The sequence below is a fragment of the Haplochromis burtoni genome, unplaced genomic scaffold (assembly GCF_018398535.1).
Source record: "Haplochromis burtoni strain Fernald_Lab_line unplaced genomic scaffold, NCSU_Asbu1 Contig_127, whole genome shotgun sequence".
Taxonomy (NCBI): domain Eukaryota; kingdom Metazoa; phylum Chordata; class Actinopteri; order Cichliformes; family Cichlidae; genus Haplochromis; species Haplochromis burtoni.
In genome coordinates, this window is record NW_024582488.1 from 824,885 (window position 1) to 847,680 (window position 22,796).

A 22,796-nucleotide genomic window follows, 5' to 3' on the forward strand; every position below is an offset into this window, starting at 1 on the left:
CTACACACACACACACACACACACACACACACACACACACACACACACACACACACACACACACACACACACACACAGTGTAAAGGTTTGTGGTTGGAGATGTGCGCACATCTGTGCTCAGTCAGTCCCCAGAGCATACATTTAGTAACGAGAATGAAAATACTGGCACACATTAGTTCCTCTGTATGGAAGTAAAAACTCAGATATAAGATTTCATTGTTGAATCAAATCACACAGACTTATTGATATTGCCCTGATATATTGTTATTGGCAAATATGCATTTTTTCTGTTTTATTTTTTGTTCATAAAACATTTGGCATAATTTAGAAATTGCATAATTATATGGTAAGCACAGTAAGTAGCTAAATACTACTGTAGAGTTAAAGAGGCACAAAAAATACAAGAAAACAACAAAAGGAGCACAAATATGCAGCAGACACTTTTCTACATCTTTAACACTTTTTTGGTATAATGTGACAGACGTCCTCTCCACAGCAGCAGCTAAGTCGGACACCAGTGGTCTACTATACCAACTGTTCTGCGTATTTTTGACAGTGCCTCGCTACGTCAGTACACATTTAGATATGAGCTTGGACTTTACCATCTCACTTCCATGTTGTACCCTTCAGACATACCATACAAAAATTCTGTTGATCAGGAGCAGTTAAAATAAAGCTGCCTAAAAATTAGGGTGAAGGGAGCTAAAACAAATCTTTTCCCTTTTCAACAGAACTCAACATACTGTTTACATATAGAAGATTACTAGTCATCCAGAATCAGCCGGGTTGTAGTACTAAGCCCAAATATCAGGGGTAAACATTCAGAGGTAAACAATTGAGGAAGTTGTGAGAATGTTTAAGATCGGTACTCTATCAGGAGACCGCTGATTGTATCAGCGAATTAATCAGATCAGTAAAACAAAAACTCTGAACGCTGTGTCCTAAATTCTTGACCAGTCTTTTCTTTTGCTGTCAAACGATGACGGAGGAAACAAGACGTAGCGAGCAAAGAACAAAAGCAGTAGAAGAATCAGCTGAGAATAAACTTTTTGAAATTATACTTCCAAAAAAGATGATCTTGGAAGGATGATGATGATAAACTGTATGGAGACACACAAATATGTGCATATTGTGTTGCTGTGTGTGCGCGTGTGTGTGTGTCTAAAACAGCACAGCTCAAACAGACATTCCTGTGACATGCCATACCATGACCCTGCTTAATGACAACAAAGCTGACCTATAGTTTGAATAACAGTACCCTCCTACAGAGAGAGCCATGTGCACACTCCACAGCAGCACTGTGTGTTTCCCAGTGGTCAGGAAGAAACCACACAGATGGGATGTATGGGATACAGTAATTAAGAAAAGTAAGGATATGGAATGGGCCTCATTTTATGCTTTTCCAAACTAAATATTTGAAGTGTGCAGCAAAAATAAAGGAAACTCATGAAATATGAGCTCTTTCTGCAATTATCCTGACATCTGGATGAGCTGCAGGATTTCACACGTTCACAGAATTCCCACAAGACTGAAACACATGCAGCCCTGGCTGCATTACATCATCCACTAATCTAAAAATAGACACAGAGATTAGGCCAGTAGTCCTGTTTGTGGATGTTTGACAGCATGATTTCTTTATAAACACTGTCACTATAATGGCTCCAAAAACAAACAAACATTTCAAACCATCATTTTTCTTTGTTTTGGTTCATTTTGCTCTTCCTTTGGTTTCACTGTAGAAACAATCTGGGATTTTTCTGTTTCTTGTTTCATTTACATTCCACAGACTTGGAAAACCACAGACTTAAGAGTAGGGCTGGGCCATATTATACCGTTCACGATAATACCGGTATAATGTTAGGCAACGATAGGAAAATGAAATATCGCGATAGAATATGAGTAAAACGCGCATGCGCAGTGCCTTTGTTTTCATACGCACATGGCCGATTGTTGAGTGAAACAGATGAACCAGAATTGGTTTGTAAAAATGGTGCAACTTCAGTGATGTGGAACTGGTTTGGTGTTTGTCCGTCAGATACACAAAGCACATTTTTTTGCAGAACATGCAAGCGGCCGTCGTTATTGTCGTATTTGTCGGACTAAGATGCTCTTAAATCTGGGAGTAATCTGGGTCCTAAACTCCGTATGCAAACGAACACTGCAGCATCACCTAGAGTTAAAAACTGTCTAAATTCTTTCATCTTTAATAAAACGATCAGCATTGCTGCTTTACCAGGTGTAACTATGAAGTTTAGCTTCCAGGCATCCATGAAAACAAAAGTTATTACATTTAACGGAGTTAGAAGTTAGCAGGAAGCTAGCGGAAGTTAGCTCGCTAGTTTCGCTAGTTACCTAAGCATGATATAGCATGTTCTGACAGAGATTTCTGGAAAAATTCAAACGTACAGCTCTGCTATCACTTCCAACATGAATGAAGACAGGAAACTAAACAGCAGTGACGTTTGTAGGGTTACTGAAGGTGGGCTAGCTGGTATATAATGATGTGCTACGTGATCGCTAGCAACACAGCTATGTTAGCATAACAAACAGTGAAGCTGGAGGACGAACACCAACACTTTTCCACTTAGAAAAGTTAACGTGCCTGATAGTTAGAGACAAATGCAATCGCATGGCAGGATGCTGTAAACGGACCAAACTTAAGTCAGGAGAACAACTGAGATAATCCATCCACAATACGAGGTTAGTCATTAATATACTGCAACAACATGGGAATAGAGCAGCTGCCAGAGAATTCAACATTAATGAATCAATGGTACAGAAGTGGAGGAAGCAAGAAGAATGAGTTTAATAAAGTTTGATTTATCTGACTGCTTTGTTTCGCTTAATGTGCCTTATAATCCCGTGCACCTTATGGTCCGAAAAATACGTACTGCACACTGCAGTTTAATGTTGCAAAGCACCTCTTTTTAACTTCAGTGGATATTATACATGGTTATGCTCAGGATATGTCAGCCCATTTCTACTGGAAATGCCTTTTGGTTAAACTTTCAGCAAGGAATTTGCATTTGCACTGTTACATTTTTATAAAGCTTTAATGTACATAAAAACCAGCTTCTTGTTTAAGTGAAAATAAATGGAAGGTTGTCTTTTTGCGCTAGTAATGTTGTGGAGTTGTATTTTGTCTCGCATCAATTATATCGTCAGTTATATCGTTATCGCAAATTTTCAAATATATATCGTGATAAATATTTTTGGCCATATCGCCCTGCTCTACTTAAGAGCTTGATCCTTGATTATTTCCTTTATGAATATGTGCGAACAGATTACTAAGGAGAATCAGATGAGCTATGGCTGTTTGCTAAATGCAAACACAGTCAGGCGAATGAACCCAGAGGTTTTGAGGCAGAATTTCTTACCAGTTATACCAGCATAAAATAACTGGGAAGACTGGAATAAGACCAACTTTACCAGTTCTAGAAAGTGTAATAAGAGCTGGATTTTACTGATTTATGCCTTTGCTCATTTCATCCAGTTTGCCTTGGGACGCATTCCATTTTAGCTTTGTTCTTGAAAGTTAATGATTACCTTAACATCCCATGACAGTTATAGCTAGACCATAATAATAATAATACTAATACTAATACTAATACTAATAATAATAATAATAATAATAATAATAATAATAATTAGTCTGCAAGGCAACAACAGGTGTGGTCTGTTCACGGGCTGCCTGCGACTTGTAAATAGATCACACTGACGACAAAAGTGGAACGATTAACTCCGACGTCTACATCACTTGTTGGTCATTGTGTGCACGGTACCAAAACTGGAGACAAGAAAATAGTCACAGCCATCTGCATGAAACACAAAGGTGTGAACAATCCTTCCAAAAGAATCCTGTTTCCAAACTGACCCTAAAAGTGAATACGTTCTACGTTTTTACCCCTAGTGATAAATTTCATCCACATCCATCCATTACTTTCCAGTAATCCTGCCAGCGATCGGCCAATGCAGCAGAAATATAACAAAACAATTACAGCTGAAGTTAAGAGAGGCTGTAGTTAGAATAATGTAAACATGACATAAGACTGATACGAGGGTTGCAACGATAAAAATAGCTGTTTGTTTCTATGAGTAAGCAGGCAGATATGTGGGTAACCAGTGCTGACACTGGTCTTGAGATAACTCCCTGCCAGGTCTAAGCACAAGGGACTAACAATTTTCCTGGAAGAAATCCCAACAGTATGATGCCTACAACTACAGTTTCCTTATCAAAGTCATCTATGAACAGCTGTGTATGACAATAAAAGGACTTTCAAGATGCTTTCTTGTAGTAGATTTCTTGTTTTCATATGTAACACAGACTGAATGTTTGGCGGGAATGCTTATCATCAGTGCTCGCAAATCCAAATTTCCTAGTTTTGGCCATGTGGCTGTCACCAACACAGAGGCATAGGGAAATGGGAATTTGGACCTTAACCTAAACTCCATACGGCGGTATGAAAAAACATCATGAGAGATGTTAGAAAAAGGAATGTAAATATACCAATGTACAGAATATGTTTGTCTAAAACCAGCTTAAACAGAATTACCTGAGATGACAGTAATAATGACCAATCACTCCACACACTGTGACTCCATATTGAGAGGATAATGCACAAATTTAAGTCAGAGTGTATTAATGGCTGTGTTACTCACTTCTGATTTTAGTTATTGAGCAGACATGCTCATTGTGAGTCTATGCAAACTACTTTACTCAGTTAAAGGTTGTAGTCATGCACACGTGCATCCAGCAGGAATTAGGAGAGTTGTGTCTGTTCACATAGCGAACAAAGACTCAGACCACACAGAGAACACAAATAGTTATTGGATCAAATTCAAATTGCCTCTGGCCGAAGTCGTCTCCAAACCGTTTGGCTTTTCGATCACATCCCTAACCCTCTGAAACTGAAGCCGAGCAGTTCGTTTGAGCTGATGCAGACGCTGCCGATTTCGTTTCACGAGCACTGCTAACAACAAACAATTCATTATCCGAGCTTCAAACAGCACAAAAGATGGATGTAGCCACCGTGATGTCACTTGCCGGTTGGTGAAGTCCCATTTCGAAGATTTGATATGAGCGTTTTTACTACTGCCATCACGGCATTTTGAAAGCAGATGTGACGAGTGAGGGGCTCGGCTTGTTAGCCACTGAGTTCATCCTGGATCATCATCCTTTCAGACATTTAGAAGGGCCCAAATTTACAGAATGAACTTAATGTTTTATATTATGACCTCAAATTATGTTTTCCCAGTATACAACACTAATACCAGTAAGTGATACCCAATGGATTCCCTTAGGTTTTTTTTGTATCTGATGCCCTCATCTAATTTCCATTAACGTCAACAAGAGAAGCTCCAACTTCCTCCAACAAGCTGTGTACTTCGCAGTATCGCTTACTAGGACTGAATAAATGACTATCCAGCTATTTGTTTATTGCTTATGTATTCAGTTTTGAATTTTTTAAAATATATTACATCTCAGCTTAGTTTCATCACAAGATATTACTGTTTGTTTGTTTCACTGTTGGACAGCAAACAGTCTTGGAGGCACACTTCTATCTGTACTGTCACAGCCAGATATCTGCAGCACCACGATGGAGTTCTTGGACTTTGTGAGAGAACAAATAAAAAGAAAAAAAAGAAAAAGAAATATTTTGTTGCTTCTCTCTGGGCGATTCTTTCAGTTGCAAACATTGCAGAAATAACATCAAAGACATGATTTGAAATTATTTGCATCGTGATTTTGTCAAATAAAATCTGACTCCACACATGTCGTCAGTAAAAACTTTAAATAAATAAATACATCTTGAGAGTCAGACTCATGGATGAAGAGGGAGAGCTTGATCGAGGGCAGGAGGCAAGTATCTATGGGGAAAGGTGGAGACTAATGTCTATATTCATAGATCCGTGAACGCTAAATGAGGCAAAGGGATAGAATTGCAGCTACGGCGTTTTATATCATGAAGAAAACATTTTCAAAAACTTAGAAATGCCCCTTTTTATTGGCTTCATTTACACCCAATTACTTTAAAACTCAAATAGAATAGCTAAGAAGCCACATCCAGCTCCACTTGATGTACTTGTAGAATTTAATCTGAGAAAATAAAGTGGTTCCTGGAAACAAGTACTCCAGGATTTATACTGGTCCCAGTCTGCTCAGTTGTGCTGCCAAGACAATCCTCAATTATGCCCAAATCCGGTTTTAAATGAATCTGAGCCTCATTGCGTTTCAGAATCTGTTGGACTATATCCAACCCTTTCCAACCATGAAAAGAAATCTTAAATAGCATGTTTTAAAAAGCACAATATAAAGAAATTTACCCCAGAATAGCTGACATGACTCAGGGGAACAGTTTCCGATGACAATGGGTCTTTTGTACAACCTACATATTAGTAATTGCCTCAAGGGAGTCTGGGCACAGGCTCAGCCTGCTCTTGCTTGCTTATGGGTGTCAAACATGGTCAATTAGAGCGTCCTGGCAGCTCCGGCCAAAGCTGTTGGATTTAGGAATCCTCTCAAATTCAAGCTGAAATGCCACTTCCCCAACTTATGTGCTGTTCATAACAAGTCTTGACTAGTGTAGAATAGTATTTATGCTATGCAAACATAGATACAATGAACCATGGACGGTAGAAAAATGCAAAACCATTACTCAGCAAAGCTTTTACTGCATCAGCGTTATCAATAGCACTACTCATAAAAATCTGCATGGGTTTTCACATTTGGTTATCTGTATACATTTTACATCTGAGCACATACTGAAATAAAAGCACATATCAGGTTACTTGTATACTCAAAACCCTTCTTAACAGCAGACTAGGAAATGTAGTCTGAGGCAGACGCTGGTCTCCGTGTATTAGTTATGGTCGGAGTCGGGATATGCAGACGGCCAACAGGACTTCAGTTTAAACGTCCACTGATCATCCAACATCCAACATCAGAGTTTTCTGATGTCAAAGCGAACATCTCACTGCATGTCCAGGAAGAACGATGGACAGAAAAAAAACAGCTCGGCTGTCATGTGAAAACAAACCTTAGAGGTCGTATGATTTGGTTCCACACTGAATGCACACAGGCTAACCCAAACTGGGCTTTTGATTCTTGCCATAGGAAAACTAAACTATAACTCTGTTCCCAATCTCACCTTTCCTTCCTTAAACCACATTAATTACACCTCAAACATGAAGAATGCCACAGCCAATGTAAAAAACAGGGTGAAATAAGGAAACACAGAACGAGAAACTAACTGATATTCCCGGCACTGATAATTAGGGCTGTGCGATCTGACCAAAATCTCATATCCCGATATAAGACATCTATCACCCCGATAACGATATAAATCACAAAAATGTAACATTTTCTGTAAATTCTGTGAATCTCGGGCAGAAGTGTTTCCAGCTGGGCGTCGTGTAGCTGGAGTCGAGTGTTTTAGCCGATGCATGAAACGATACATTTTTTAAACATAAGTTGTAACGGCCGCCGTTTTCTTTGTGAGTATTTATTACACGGCGTGCTGCGGGGAAAAGCCTGTTCTAACGTTTGAGTCTAAGGTTTATTTTTTAGCACTGGACGGCTCTTTTTTACTTCTCATCCGTAAATCCTCTGTATACTATTTTACGTGATTCAGTTTATTTTGAAAAGTCTCAACAGGATCTTGAGCTTTATTGTGAAAGGTTTATGTGGAAAATAAACAAGCAGACACACGATGGTTTTACTGTCATTGTTGCTAACGACAACGCTTAAAAACAGGCGCTTGTCCGTCCGTAGTGTGGTTATATTAAATATAAGAGAAAGAGAGAACTTTAAGAAATTAATATAGCCGCTACAGGGACCATCAAAACCATGAAAAAATATTACCGTAAACAGTTTATTTTGTGACACCATGAAACAAACAATAGCGTAAAATGAAACGATAGATGTTTTTACATCGTCATCCGATATATATCGTTATATCGAACAGCCCTACTGATAATGTTATTTACCTGTGTGATTATGATACAAGAAATAGCTGCTATAATAAAAGAGATCCGTCCTCTGGCATGCAATTCTGATATTATGATAGTACAACATTCAATACTCAGCAATGGAAGAACTAGGAGATACTGTTTCCAGCAGGCAGGCACCAGTGCCGCGTTTCAATCTTTTATTTTGTTTTGTTTTTTTGATGACAAACATCATCTAAAAAGAGCAAAGTACATTGATTGGAATGTGCAACAGTGAACTACAACCAGCACAGCCCATAATCCCATCACATCCATGTTTGCTTTCTCTAATCTCTGCGCGTGGGCGCAGCTGTGAGTAGTTCAGATGGTAAACAAATTGCAGGACTCTGTCGAGTCGATATAAGGGAAGCAGAATCCCTGACTAGCTAAACCTACAGTTGCCGAAATCTTTCATTTGGGTCGGTCATCCTCAACGTGTTAGTATCGCTGCGTGCAGTGTGGCAGCAACAGGGAGCATCAAAAACCAGGTATTAAGACCTATCTTTAGCAGAATGAGGTTTACCCAGTAAACAGCCTGTCTTTCACACAGTCGATAACTAATTATCTCATTTGCCCTCTTAGGTTACTGTATAACTCACTGCATAACTAAGCAATGATTTATAAAGGATATTTCTGTTAACCAATAAAATGAGTCACACGCGTCACTTTAGCTGTGATCAGGATAAAAGCACCAGAAGAATATTTTCTAATTGGAGAAAACAAACTGTACATATGCCTCAAAATAGTCCAAATTAAACACATGGCCATCAGAAATATCAGATGGTGCATTACTGTTTGATCATGAGCAGATGTGTTGGAAATGTTACAACTACCAAGAAGCAATAAATAGGTAAAAGTAGAGTTATGCAGTGTGCGAGCTGTGCTTTCATTCTCTTTTCAGACCAGTACATGTATTTTTTTTGCTGTTTTACACAGTGTGCAGACAGTTGAATCAGAACATGCAAGGTTGGCTTTCTTCCCAGCCTCGCAATGCCGAACATTTCACGTCCCTCCATCTCCCAAATAGTTGAGCAGCAGACCAGAGGAAATCCAGCCTTCCAGAGTGTACTGAGGAGCTGCTGCAGTAGGAAGGTAACCGAACACCCACGCAGCACCACGAGGCATGATTGCTTTATAGAAGCAAGCATGAAAACAGATTCCTTCCAAATTACACTTTAATCCCTGTCACCTACTACAAGGTGGTAGGAAAATCATGCTTAGCAGGTGCAGCACAGATTGCATTTAGACACTAGATGAAAACTGAGGAATTCACAGCTTCACTGTAAATCATATTTGAAATGATCAAATGAACACAAAGCAGTGGAGGGACGTGGACGAACTGGAAAAGAAACTGAGTCACAATTCATTCCAAAGTAAAAGGAGACAAAGGGGGATTCACAAGTCTTGTGTAGTTTAGTGAAGCCGATCAAAGTGTTGGTGTTAAGGTTAGCTGATCAAACGTCTTCACAGCTCCAGCCGAACCCTAAACCTCGAGACAAGAGTTCACGTCCACATTTTAAACAGCCGTCAAGTCCTGTTCTATACTCCTGATCCCAGGTCTGTTTAACATCTTGTGTAACAGCCAAGTGGATATTAGAGGACTGATCTGTGAACACATGATGGAATAAAACACAGATCTGAGCAGAGAGCACAGATGATAGCAAATTAGGAGCCCTAACGAGGTAAAGCAATCATTATTACAGTTCAAAAGGGTAACAAGCTGATGTTATCGCTATCATTCTGCACGCCTACTCTAAAGTTGAAGTCTGGTTTGTCATCACTCACGTGACACCACACATGGCAGCAAGTGTGTGACATCATGTGAAATAATCACCGGATTGAGACGATGTTTCAATCATCAAAGGAGCAACAAGAGAAAACCTGATTCAACTTTCTTGGCAAGAAAGATGATTTTAACACCTTGTCAGACACAATTAACATTACATTCAATAAAAATCAATGTTTTGTCATGACAGGCAGAAAAGGATTCAATATGAATTCGCTATGAAAGCAGTGCTGATGAAATGTGTGGAGACTAGGTTAGAGGACAGAGACGTGGAATATTAAATGTGTGGATGTCAGTCACAAATCTGTGCAATGTTTTGACTTTAAGACGCATGAATGCTCGTGATAAGAGGAATAAAAAGCTAAGTGGTGATTTATTGGTCGGTTATATCACCATCTGACAGTGCTGATAGTTTTCAAATTCAACAACAGTAAACACAACAACAGCTGGAACAATAACAAGTGACAGATTTACTAACAGTAAAAACATTTTCTGTATATTTTAGTTTTGTATGCAAAGAAAATCTTTTTGGTTTTTTACCCGTACTACTTCGATGAACTAAAACGTTTTTTTAGTTTGGCTTAGCTTCAGTTCTGGTTTTAGTTTTGTTAACTACATCAGCCTCGTATCTATGTCACTACTACCCTTATTTCTCCCTGCTTTTTCATATTTCTCTTACACAACAATGGTTTCAAAAACAATTACAAAAATAAGGATTAAGTTAAACCAACATTACCCATCGAGCCCATCTATGGCAGCGTTTCCGTGCAGCAGAAACAACTAAAAACATATAATGCTTCCAGTGTTGTTAGAGATCGCGCCCTGAGATGTATCCCGAGTAGAGAAGAGAAACTACAACAGTGTGCCGTAAAAATGGGTTTTGTGAGGTAGCTGAGAAAATACACACACTTAAGCAAAAAAGTAACGGCGCAGAGAGTCTCAGTAGCCTGTTTGCTTGTCACATGAAGATGTGTAGGATCAGAGTTTCTGCTACACTGGCTGACGTAAGATAGTAGCCTTTATAGAGTTCAAGGAGCAGCAGACTGGCAACATGTATCACTGGCGTAGCCTCTGGAATGCATTTGTCATACTGACCCACTTCTGATCTCTAAGGTGGAAGAAACAGCCAAGAAGTAAGTCTTTAATCTAGAGCTGTGGGAAATCACAAAAGCAAATGGACAGGAGCCATGCTGGAAGTCATGCAGCTTTAACTAGTGATTATTCCACCAAATCTCTTTTTTTTTTTCTTACTATGGGGGGGAAAAAGAACGGTGGCAGATAAAGCAACTATCTCAGACTTTTTGTAGGATCTCCAAACCTTAAAGGGTGGAAACAATATGGCATCATCCAGGCTGTTTGGTTTTATTACACCCGTGTGACTCAGCAGTCATCACAGGAATATACTCATCATCACAGGAATATACTAATCATCACAATCTCATCCACCTAAGTACAAAGTTGAAACGGTAACTGGATATTCTCTCATTATCTTGCAATGAGTGTTTGCTAAAGAAATGAAACCTTAAGCAGTTCACAACATTCCTTCTAGTTACAGCTGTCTCTCCTTTTAAGGACTTACAGCAGGCTAGACTTGCTATAACACGCATAGTAGTTTAATATTGTGGTGGGATGGAGGGGGGGGCACCAAGTCTCAGATGAGTCAGCCACATCAGCAACCATCGGGCAAATGAACCAGATAGCTGGGATACATCCAGCTGCTCATGACACAGCACGAGTTGCCTTCACAGGACTTCCTTCCTTCCTACCGTCCGTCCTTTCATCCAGCACTTTTCCCATTTCCACAATATACTGCAGGTTCACAGAGGGTCAGAGTCAGAGCTAGTTTCCTTAACTCTCTGAGCGACGGTCAGTAAGGGGGCAAAGTGAGTCAGCTTTATCTTCCCCTCCCTCACGAACACAAACATTAAAAAGCTTGCCTTATCAAATTCATGCTGCTGTGTTTTGATGTATTTTGGATGCTTTGTGGGTTGTGTTTATAACACAGAAATATAAACTTAAAGCCAAGTTTGCCACTGTAGCACAGCTTAGTTTTGCAGAGGACGCTGCATGCTTGACTATACTTGAACGATTATGTCAGGCTTCTCTTCAGAAAGCCAAACTGCAGTCAGCCACCAAGCAAACATCCTTTCCTACTCTGCTCCACATCCTGATCTAGGAGGGAAACTGCTAGTTATGATAACACAAAGGTGCGAACAGATACAGCACAGCCCAGTTAACACCCACCTACCCAACTGCACCCTGTGGCCTCAGAGTAGATGTACAAAGTCTTTAAAGATACAGTGTAGGAAGGAAGCTCTTGAAATGCGAGAAACAAAGGTTCAGTATAACTAATCAATAGAACAAATCCAATCACTCAGATGAGACAGGATAAGAGACTTTGGCCTGTCAGGTCAGGACCCTTCTGCTCCATTTAACCACAGAGTGGCTGCTGCTGCTGTATGGGCCCAGCTGAGCCAGCTGGAGTAATATGATATTAATGTTAATGTCAGCATACAGTTAATCAACAAAAACAAAAATGACATGTGGAAGCATTCATCACTGAAGTCTAGGAGGAGACTTTGATTTAACGTCAAAACCTTTACACTTGGCCACAAACCAGGTACTGAGAGACAACAAAAGCACTTGCAAAATATCTAAACTTACGGGATGTATAGGACTGCATGAGATTTACACAAGAGCAAGCAGCAGCCAGCTCCATACCAGCCTCCTGTAACAACATCTTTTGCGAATACAAAGTGTGTGCATTAACGTTTACCTAACATGACTTCTTTCCGGCTGTGTTGTTACCCGAAACAAGCTCCCAAAACGACATTTCTCAAATGTCACCTCTGACTCAGTGATGTACAAATATTACTGAGTTTCTTTGCCGACTCATCAGGTAAACTGTCGCGCTTGGACTGCATTCTGTACTGATGGATATATTTGTGTGGAAGTGACTAATACCACCACTACATTCCACAGGCTGTCCCATTAGAACCGAGGTTTTCCTCTGTGATGCACCAGTAATGTGCATGTTCTTTGCACAAAGAAAATTGAGATTTATAACAGGCCAATGCAGTTAAATCGTTAGCTGCTCTATTAAAACCAACAGAGCGTGACATTCCCAAACGTGCGAAGGTGCAGCCCGCGGATCCCACGGTAACGTTCAAAAAAAAAAAAACACTGTTTGTCAAACGACTGAGAGAAGCGTGTCTTCTTACCTCTGAATGCCACGTGATTATAATCCAATCGTCAATAATTCTATTAAATCCATTTTCCTGTGTAAATCCAAATTTCACAGTGAAGCCAAAACGGGAATGTCTATTTTTTTTCCGCTCGGTAGGGATATAGAGCACAGAGCCACACGGCAGACGAGAAGGCGCAACTTGAAACTGACTGAGAGGGATCCGTCGAAACCATAACGCCGACAAGGAGGGGGGGCCATGCAGCTCTGTAAATAACAGTATGTTCCTGAAATTTGAGCGAGCAAATAATGTTCCTGTATTACATGTTGAAATAAGAGTACAAAGCAGTAATAGACTGCGTACGGCAAAGAGACGACGCTGTGCTAGCTTGTACTTCAATCTCTCTAACAGTACAAGGTGAGCACCCCCCGCTCTTTCTTGAGGTGAGCCAGCGTGTTTTAACTCAGTTTAATCCAATTGGTCTCTTCCAACGTGACGCAGCAGCAGTGTTGCGTTCACATGCTGTCGAAACCTTGGCCGAAACATTAAAACTGGTTTAGACAACCGGGGATACCGGCAGGGTTTCATTTAACGTGATATCCGAACAGTCAAACTTTATTTGTATTTATTTATTTAGTTATCTTTCAGTTACTGTAAAATATTTCCCGTTTGCCTTGTGGGCGATTGTGTATATAAATATTGACTTAACCTGTGGGGTAAAAATTGATAAATTATTGCTAGTAATAATTAGCCTGCACAAAAATGGGTTACTATAAAATTGTTTACTGGGCATCATCCGCACAGGTGTGTTACCAGAATATAGAGGCGTGATTCAGATGTGCACTCTGGCACCCGGGAGTTTTATATGGACAGTAAAAGAAGTAGGCTCTAGGTAGTCTGGAGTGATGAGGCGCATGACATAAAATAATGGTTAACATTCCTGAAACGTGTGTATCTGCTGTGTCTATCTGCAAGTCTCCTTCTTTTCCACTGTAGGAAATCTTGAAAATATGATTCCAAAGGAAATTCCAAAGCTCATTTGTTTGTTTTCTAACAAAGTATAGACCCAGATTGTGCAGTGGTTTCAAAGGGGCTGAAGTTTGCCTCAGTGGAAAACCATAAGATTACAATTTGGGAAAATTATAAGTTTTAAACAATCACTTTCAAATGGCAAGAAACAGTTTAGTGAGTGTTTGGCTGCTTCCCGCAGACAGAAATGTGCATTACTGATACACTGCTTTTGTTTCAGTCACAACATGGACTTCTCCCCAGACTACAAAAAAATGGTTCTGCAATCCAGACTGCAACTGAACCTTGTCAAAAGAAAGGTTTTTATTAACCAATCATTCAAAGCCATTACTGGTTCATTAACTGGATCACAGGCAAGCAAAAACAGTCCAGTCTCAAAGATTAGGCAGCTTGAGATATAGTTCATCCACTTGGATCAGAAGAAGATTATCTATATTCTCTGTAAGGTGCTACATTCTTAGGCCATGTTGAAAGGAGAAACCCTTCAGCTGCTATCAGCTCTGGGCACATTACCGCAGCTAGCAAGCAAACACCTTCCCATCAGCTCATGTCACAGGACAGATAGTGCGGCTGAGACGCAAGGCACGTATAATATAAACTACAACTTTGGCCAAGTTGGTAGTTCAGTATTAGTTTGATTTATTTTGTTTAAAAGAGCTTTATAAGCACAATTTAATAAATGATATGGTGTATATACTAAAAAAATACTGAAAAATATTGGTCCCACCTACGCAGGGAGAAGATAAGATACAGGGATATCAAGTACAAATATACAAGGAGAGATAAACGGGCAGAAGTCAGAATCGTATAATGCCATATACTAACCAGATTATCACGGTTAAGTCACATGTAATGCACACAAATAAAAAGCAAAAAAATCCAACAGCCTGTAAACATCACGCTTCCTTCTATAGCAGGACATGAGCACTTTATTAGTGACTCTGCATCATCTCTCTTGCATGCTTTGCAATTATGTATGAGGTTCAAATGTAAGGTAATGTAAAACAGCAACATTTTGACCATGAATTAACTTGCAGCTAGAAAACCTCTCTGTTTCTACCACCACAAGGACATTTTACATAGCATACAAGTCCTGCAATCAGAGCAAACTGTCCCAGCTGAAATTTCCATGGATTTGCTAATTATACAAAACCCCGGTGGGGCACAGAGTGTCAGCCAGATCTAATTGTGTGGAAATGAGCAAGATAGAAAAAGGAAGACAGACTTGGAGGAGTAGAAATGGAAAAAAAAAAAGAAAGACAGGACGAAGATTAGCGGTTGGAGGCTGAATGACTCGCTGCATAATACATCAGAAGGAGTTTCACCATGTTATGAAATTGCCTCTAATTGCGCTGAGCACCCTGGTTCCCACCATGGCTCTGTTTGCTGTTAAGGTCTGTCATCAGCCTTTGAGTAAACATACAGACAAAGGGTTGTCTACCTAAGGTGAGGCAGGCTGCATGCATTCTCCACATCACAAAGGGATTACTGATGCCATCCCTGAAATCATCAAAGGCATCTGCCATGTCACATTATCCAATTCTGATGACAAAGGACTGCATCAGATCTCCTTTCATTTGCTTGCAGTGCAGCAGGTGAACGTGGGTAATAAAGGTGAAGTACTCACTGTACTGAATGAAGACAGGAACAAGCTGAAGATCCAAAAGCTATTCCTCAGAATGGAATTGTTGTCTTTCTATCTTCCTTCCTCCCTTTCCTCTTCTCTTTCTGCCTCTCCTCCTGCCTTCTTCCCCCCCCCTCCACCTCCTCTTTTCTCACCACAGCAAGATGCTGCCTGGACCAGTGCTCGTTGTCATGGTAACCAAGACTGGGGGGGGGATTCTCATGTGACTGGATCTCCTTGAGCACTGATTGGCCAGATGCACTGATGTAAGGAGGGAGAGATGGGGCGGAGGGGGTGATGTCACATGCCCACCGGTTCACAGATTGGAGGAATCCTCAGCCAGGCCGCCTGCAAGCACAGACAGACACAATGGGCGTCTTTTTAAGGTGGGGTTGATCTGAAGTGTGAGCACTTCCACAGTCAGGAAGAATCTCCTTGACCGACTGGTGACTTACTTAAAGGGATTCTGACATGCTGATGTAAAAAGTAAGATGGAGCTGGCTTGGCTCCCACCTGTTTTTGCTGTCATCTCCAACTGTACTGCTTTCTGTTGCCACTAAAATCTCTCCCAACTGGCAGGATGCAGAGTGTTACAAAACATATGGGATTGCTCATATGTGGCAACTTGACCTGCTGGACCTACCGCTGTTCCTCCTCCTACTGGGCCTACAGTATTTATAGGACTGCAGAAACCAGACAGATGCAGGACTGCTGCTATTCACTCTTAGTTAGCCATATTCATACAGCTTTCAACACAAACCATTCAGTGCATTGTATATCTTAATGGTTTGCTGCTGATAAGAACTTTCAGCTATTTCCTGAAATAAAAGGTTACATTCAGACCACACGTTTAACTGCTGCCAAACTGTGATTAAAAACACAGAAGAGCTAGCAGAACACCACAAGAATGTGCAGCCATAATTGCATAATTATTCTTGCTTTTGTCACAGATTTTCTGTTTTAGAGTCTTGAAAGGTAGTGGTGACGAGGACACGGGAATTACAGGAGGACTCAGCGGCTGAGTGAAAAAAGAAAGAGCTTTCTTGCTTCATTTAAGCAGTAGATATCAGATATCAGGATAAACACTTTTATGTTTTCTATCCCTTATGAGCAGAAAGTAGGTCTCTATTAATTTCCCAACGATGACATGAGTAATCACAGTCCGAGCCTGTTGTCCAGACTGTTGTGTAACAGTTTGGGATTGGTCCAGTTCAGCCAGAGATGAGAAATGTTCTTGAATCGTGTTTGTTTCTCTGAGCTGAGCTGATGTCATGTGTTGCCTTTTTGCACTCAGCAACTCAAAAATCCCGATTTGACAAAGTTTTCAGAGTTGGTGGTCGTCTGGATTGCTTCATTGTGGCCATCTTGTTTTGCAGTGCAACTGTGGAGAGTCGTGTTGTGTATGTGTGTGCACGCCCACTGATTTCCCTGTAAGCAAAAACAGATTCACTCCTGCCACTGACCTGTGTCTCAAGACATTTCTTTACTTTTTTTTAGTAAAATTAATTATCCATTGTCTTCTATGCTATGGAAAATGACAAATTATATTTATTCTTAAAACATACGAATAGATTTGAATGCATATTTTCACTGTGAATATCCCACTCCCACTCACCCACTCACACTGTCTGAATCAATCAGACATGTAGCTTAAACATCAAGCTCCGGTGACACCAGGGATATGCATAATGCACCCATTTTTCCTGTAATGCCATAACTGGGCAGTGAGCTTTATTAATAAAACATGCACCACTGTCTCCAAAGCCATCTGTTTCTCCACACCCAGCAGGCACTGCCCACGTAAAGGTGTCATTCACTTTCATTTAAAAAAAACAAACACTGTTTTTCAACAGAATAAAAATGCAGGACTTGCTTAGTGCTTCCTTGTCTTGCATCTATATCACTCCATCTTTGGTGCAAAAAATGCACACAAACAAAATTAAAATGCTGAAGAAATCTGATTGATGTCTTATTTACTGTGAGTCTAACACTTTAAAAAACAAAAACAAATATGCTTTATGTGTGATGATTGACTCGTTTACAAAAGTGCAGCTTAACTGTAGCAGACGACACGTTAATGCAGGTCCAGCTCTCTGAAACACACGACAGCCATACGGCCTTCATCTGTACGGCTACATTCATATTGAGGCTGTCACTGTTACTGTACCCTCTCCTCCAATTCTCTCAAGTGTCTCTGTGCATATGCTCTCCCCTCTCCCTTCTCGTGTGAGTGTGAATGAAAAGATGATGAGATCAGTGATACTAGTGATCTCATCATGTTCATAGCCGGCCATCAGGAAGCCGTTATGGGCCATTGAGCACTAAGCTGCAGAGGAGAAGGAACTGAGAAGAGGAATGGCAAAAGTAAATCTTCCTCATCGGATTGACCTTACTTGGATATTCATGTTTCAATTTGAAAGCATATTAATGCTAAGAATAATTGATCAATTAATTAAACTATCAGCAAATTTAAATGATGGGCACAGAGCTAGAGAAACTAGCATTCTATCAATAGAAAAACATATATACATATAACTGACTATATAATATAACTATATATAACTATATAACATATAACTGAATTTCCCAGAGGAACCTACCCGAGGGATTAATAAAGTTCTATCTATCTATCTAAACTTAAACTAAAGCCTGTTTACTACAATAGAAAGTAACGTTTACTTGAGAAAGCAGAACGATACGCCACTGAATGTGATTAAAAAAGTGTCAAACAAAGTGGAACGTTTCCATTGTAGACCAGTCCCCAGATAGAACTATATTTCCAGAACACTGAAAGGATCAAACTGTCAGATATTATGCGCAGAAGGACAGCAGATTTTGAGACGTCTTGCTGGTTGAGCAGGTGAAAATGGGTCAGATTTGCTGTGTGTTTTCACCTGCTCTCTCTGCTCTCTCGCTCCACCTTCCTGTTAAATTTTTCACTGCTCCACTATTATTAATGGAATCACCAACTGTTTATTCACTTATTGGATACAAATTGAAATAAATCAGTTGAAGACACACACTCAACAACCGAGGAAATGCTCCAGTATGAATAAACAGGATTCCAGCAGTAAGCTTGTCAACAGAAGAAAGATGTGCACAGCTTCTTCTTCTTTTTTTAATTTAGGGAGGACAATTGTTTGATCGTTCAGATAAACACAGCATGAATTCTGTCAGTCCAAAAAAGTGATAATGGAAAGGGCTTTTAAGAATCGTATCAGCATGTAACTTTAACGTTTCATTTCCTCCAGAACTGTGAGCTCCAACTCTGTGCAAACAGAGTAAATCAGCTCCAGTCGGCTGCCCCCGAGCACGAAGAATAGAGGGAGAGGTTATGAGAGACTGAGGAGTTTGTGTGTGAGATGGTTGGGTGCTCAACAAAGGAAATCGGTGAACAAAAGTTAGAAAGTGAAAACGCACCTACCCACAGAGTCAGGAGAGAGAGAAACAGCAGACAGTGGGTGTCAGATTTCAGGAGGTTAGGCTGTGTCTGTGGTCAGCCTGAGCCAGTCTAAATTTAAGCGTATGTGTTTAGGATACCTCGGACCAGGGCTGTGTGAGGACTGAAAAAAGATGTAGTGGTCAGGGTGCGGCCACACTGGAAACATTTCTCACACTGCTGGTTATTCACCGTGTCCATGAACTGCTAAGTTGGTAGGCTATAAATCCATCCGTTCCTACAAGAGTCAGTAGTCTCTGATCTTTAGCAACGTGCACGACGTTCCTGGTCTAAGTATGGCTGTGAATGTCATGACTCAAGGTGTTTAGGGGTCAGGGGTTACCGCCGTAGAGTGGATCATGCTAAAGAGTGAGCTGTGGGCGTCCACAGGAAAAATAATTCAGTTTATTTGGACAATTTCTTATACACATTACAAGGAAGGTATTGGTCTTAGAAAACAACAGAATAAAAGGGTATATTTTGCATGTTTACCTTGAAAATATTAGCTTTATAAGAGAATACGTTTAATGCTTCCATAACAACAACAACAACAACAACAACAACAACAAAAACTGCCACAGAAATGAAAAGTAAAAGTTAAATATAACTTGAAGGTTTTAATCAAGTATTTCTGTAAGGCTGTGGTTTTGGGGTGCATTAGTTCTTAAAGCTAGTTATCTGTAAGCATGCTAACATGCTAACAAACAAGCTGTTTTGGGGTGTAAAGCTAACCATGTTTCCCATTACAGTTAGGATTTTTTGCTAATGTTTCTAAATTAGTTCAAAGACATTAGATATGAATTTCTGGAGACATGAATGATTGAAGCAAATTAAAGGGTGATGCCTACAGCTGAGCTAATTCACTCAAAATCACTTTCAGCGTGAAAAACTCATGTCGGCACTAAAGGCCATCTTAGTTATGGGGACCATGAATTTCTGCACCACATGGCAACCCCTCCTATATTGCTGTTACAGATCATATCACCAGCACACTATACCAGCACCAATGTGGAGGTTTGGTCAGAGTGGCAAAGCCTATATCGTTCAGGTAAAGTTTCACCACCCTCAGCACAGGTAAATATGGATAAATAGGCTGTAAAAACTCTATTTTATCTTGGATAAAGGAGTGAAAGTGTTTAATCTGCTTATTTGCCCTCAAAGAATAAACATAAATGTTATTGCTCCATTCACTCTGACGGGTAAGGTATATTGTTTTCCCCTCTGCTGGCACTAATCTTACTATAACATCTTAATTCAGCAGGATCAACTGAGAGAAAAAAACATGCTGGACTAAACAGTGCACGAAAATGGATAATTGCATCTAAATCCATGGAATTAGATGGTCTAATAAATTGAATTACATTCCACTACAAGGTAATATTCATGATGGCCGGGACACAATAAAAAGGTTCTGCCACAGCACACTAGTTCACTAGTTTTGATAATGGATTTATTTCAGTCACATCAAAAGTCTAGCTCACTATTACAGTTACATAACTAATAACATAACAGATTCTTCCTTGAGGGAAATTTGCTTTATAGTGTCTTCATGAAGAGGAGTGTTTTTGCATGTCATTACTATATATTTGTTTGGCCGTGTGGGAAACATGGCTGCCTTTGAAAACAGCTGGCGTGCAAACACTATCAGGCGGCACACATAAAGGTCAAGTTGCATTATGTTGATTATAATACTTGAAATATACACTTTTAAAGAAATAGATTTATGATATGAAGTTAAATGACCAGCTTTATACAAGAAGTGTAGTTCACTCTTCTTTCAACACTGTGCAGTGTAACACAATGGTTGTGCAATGTTTTCTGAGACTGTGAAGGGAGCTTATTTTGTAACATCTGAACATGGGCTTGAAGCTTCAAAATAAAAATAATAATTCAAGATCTGTTCCAAATGTGTGGTGGGTTTGAAATGTGTGGTTGTTCAGAAGGCAGAGGGGGAAAAAGATGCCACTGAGTTGCATTTCAGGACTCCTGCGTTGTTGGTTTTACACTCACACTGGACTTATCTTTTGTGAGACGGCAAAGTGTAAGACCTACACAACTCTTTTCATCTGGGTTCTTCTTGTATTGCGAGTTCCCAGCAAAGCGTCATCAGTGTTACTTTCCACACTTTCCCCAGAGGGTGCGATTTGCTGTGCCTTATCAAATACCAAATGGTGATTCCAAACAATGTGTGCTTGCGACTAGAACAGAATTTTAATCACATTCTGCTTTAGACTGCCAAGGTGCCCTCTGCCTTTTTTTCTCCCTTTTTCATGCACTCTCCCCCCTTCAGAGAGACCATGAGGCTGCTATGTACTCGCCCTGATCAGATGATGGGTTTGCTAACTGTAATCAGAAGTCAGTAAACACAGTCCTCAGCAAAGCTTTTTCATTACCGTTGGAGACAAAGCAGAGCTGAACTGCAGTTTACACAATGGCCTCAAATCTCAGTACAAATCAGCTCGCATATATTACCCAAAAATTCAAGTTGATCACATCTGACAACACAAGCTGAGCTGGAGAGCTGGGTTTTTTTCAGCTTCCATCAAAGCTAAAATATAGCTTGACTTTTACTCCTCAAGTGAAAAAACAGCAAGATTAAGTTGTTACATTTTTTAGCTTCAAGTATACTTTTGAATTCCAGCTTATCGTGATGATTCATTAAGTGCACAACAAACAGGCAATGGTTTCAGTTGACGCTTCAACTTGATACAAAGTGGCCATGATGGCCGTCCGTGAGTCTGCGCACACATACAGCCCAAGGACAGAAACCAAACACCTCTACCCCTGTTACAGGCGCACGTACCTGTAACATATATATAGTGCACATGCGCTATACACGACACGCAATTCTCTCGCATTGTGTCCACTATTATCAGTGACCTTTACTGCTGTAGGAGACTGAATAGTACAACAAACAGTCCTTGTCCTGTAGCTATCAAGGGACATGAGCAGTGTAAATGAATTCTGAATTCTTGCGTTGCATGAGTTGCTTAAAAGGCCCTGAGATGTGTTAGTGCGAGTTTCTTCAAAGACAGTTTTATTGGCTCTCTTACAGCAGCCTCCTGGTGTCGAGGATATGACTCACTTTCTGTGAGGCCAATAACGCAACGGGACAACAGAGAAGAAGATATTTAAGTGTATGTTGAAAGAAAAACTGGCAACGTTTCTCCAGCCTGGAAATGCAATGGATAGTAGCTGCGGTGTTCAAGAAGGCTCGAAGAGCAGATATCATGTTCCAAGTCCTGATGTTGACAGGTTTAGGTTAAGGTGACAGCATGAACGGAGCCGTTAGGTTTCTAACATCATCCATTATATTGATCCCGCTCCATCCTAGGGGAGGATTCTCAGCTGTCACTCTTTTGATGTTTTTCTTTTGCTGTTGTCGTTGTTTTAATTACAGTAGTTTGTATGTGACGCTTGCACGATACTACAGATATTTCTCCCACTGCTCACCTGTCCAAATTCTCACAGTCTGTGTTATCAAACCAGATCTCCACTCTCCGTGTGGAAGGAAGAGAGAAAACACACAGCCAACGACTGCAGCTGTTCAAATATTGTGACATGTGATCTGTGGCTGGCACAAAGAGAGACTGTAGTGAATGACCAGGATACAAAGAGTGGAGAACAGGGGGCTCAACCGTGTGGCCTGTCCCCGACTCCCAAACACAGGCACAAACAGCAGCGTCTTTATTGTGCATTCTTCTACACGTCATGCCGAGCTGCTGCCTTTGGCCTCTGACAAATATC

General features: G+C 40.3%; 1 protein-coding gene across 13 annotated transcripts in view; it reads right to left on the reverse strand.

The window, feature by feature from the left end:
- The window catches only part of mical3a (microtubule associated monooxygenase, calponin and LIM domain containing 3a), a 77,691-nt gene that overhangs the window by 46,273 nt on the left and 8,622 nt on the right, over positions 1-22,796 (reverse strand). For all 13 annotated transcript variants that reach the window (XM_042224074.1, XM_042224063.1, XM_042224067.1 and 10 more), the window contains exon 2: positions 15,614-15,958. The gene's annotated coding sequence lies outside the window, so the exon portion shown is untranslated. The remainder of the gene's footprint in view (positions 1-15,613; positions 15,959-22,796) is intronic.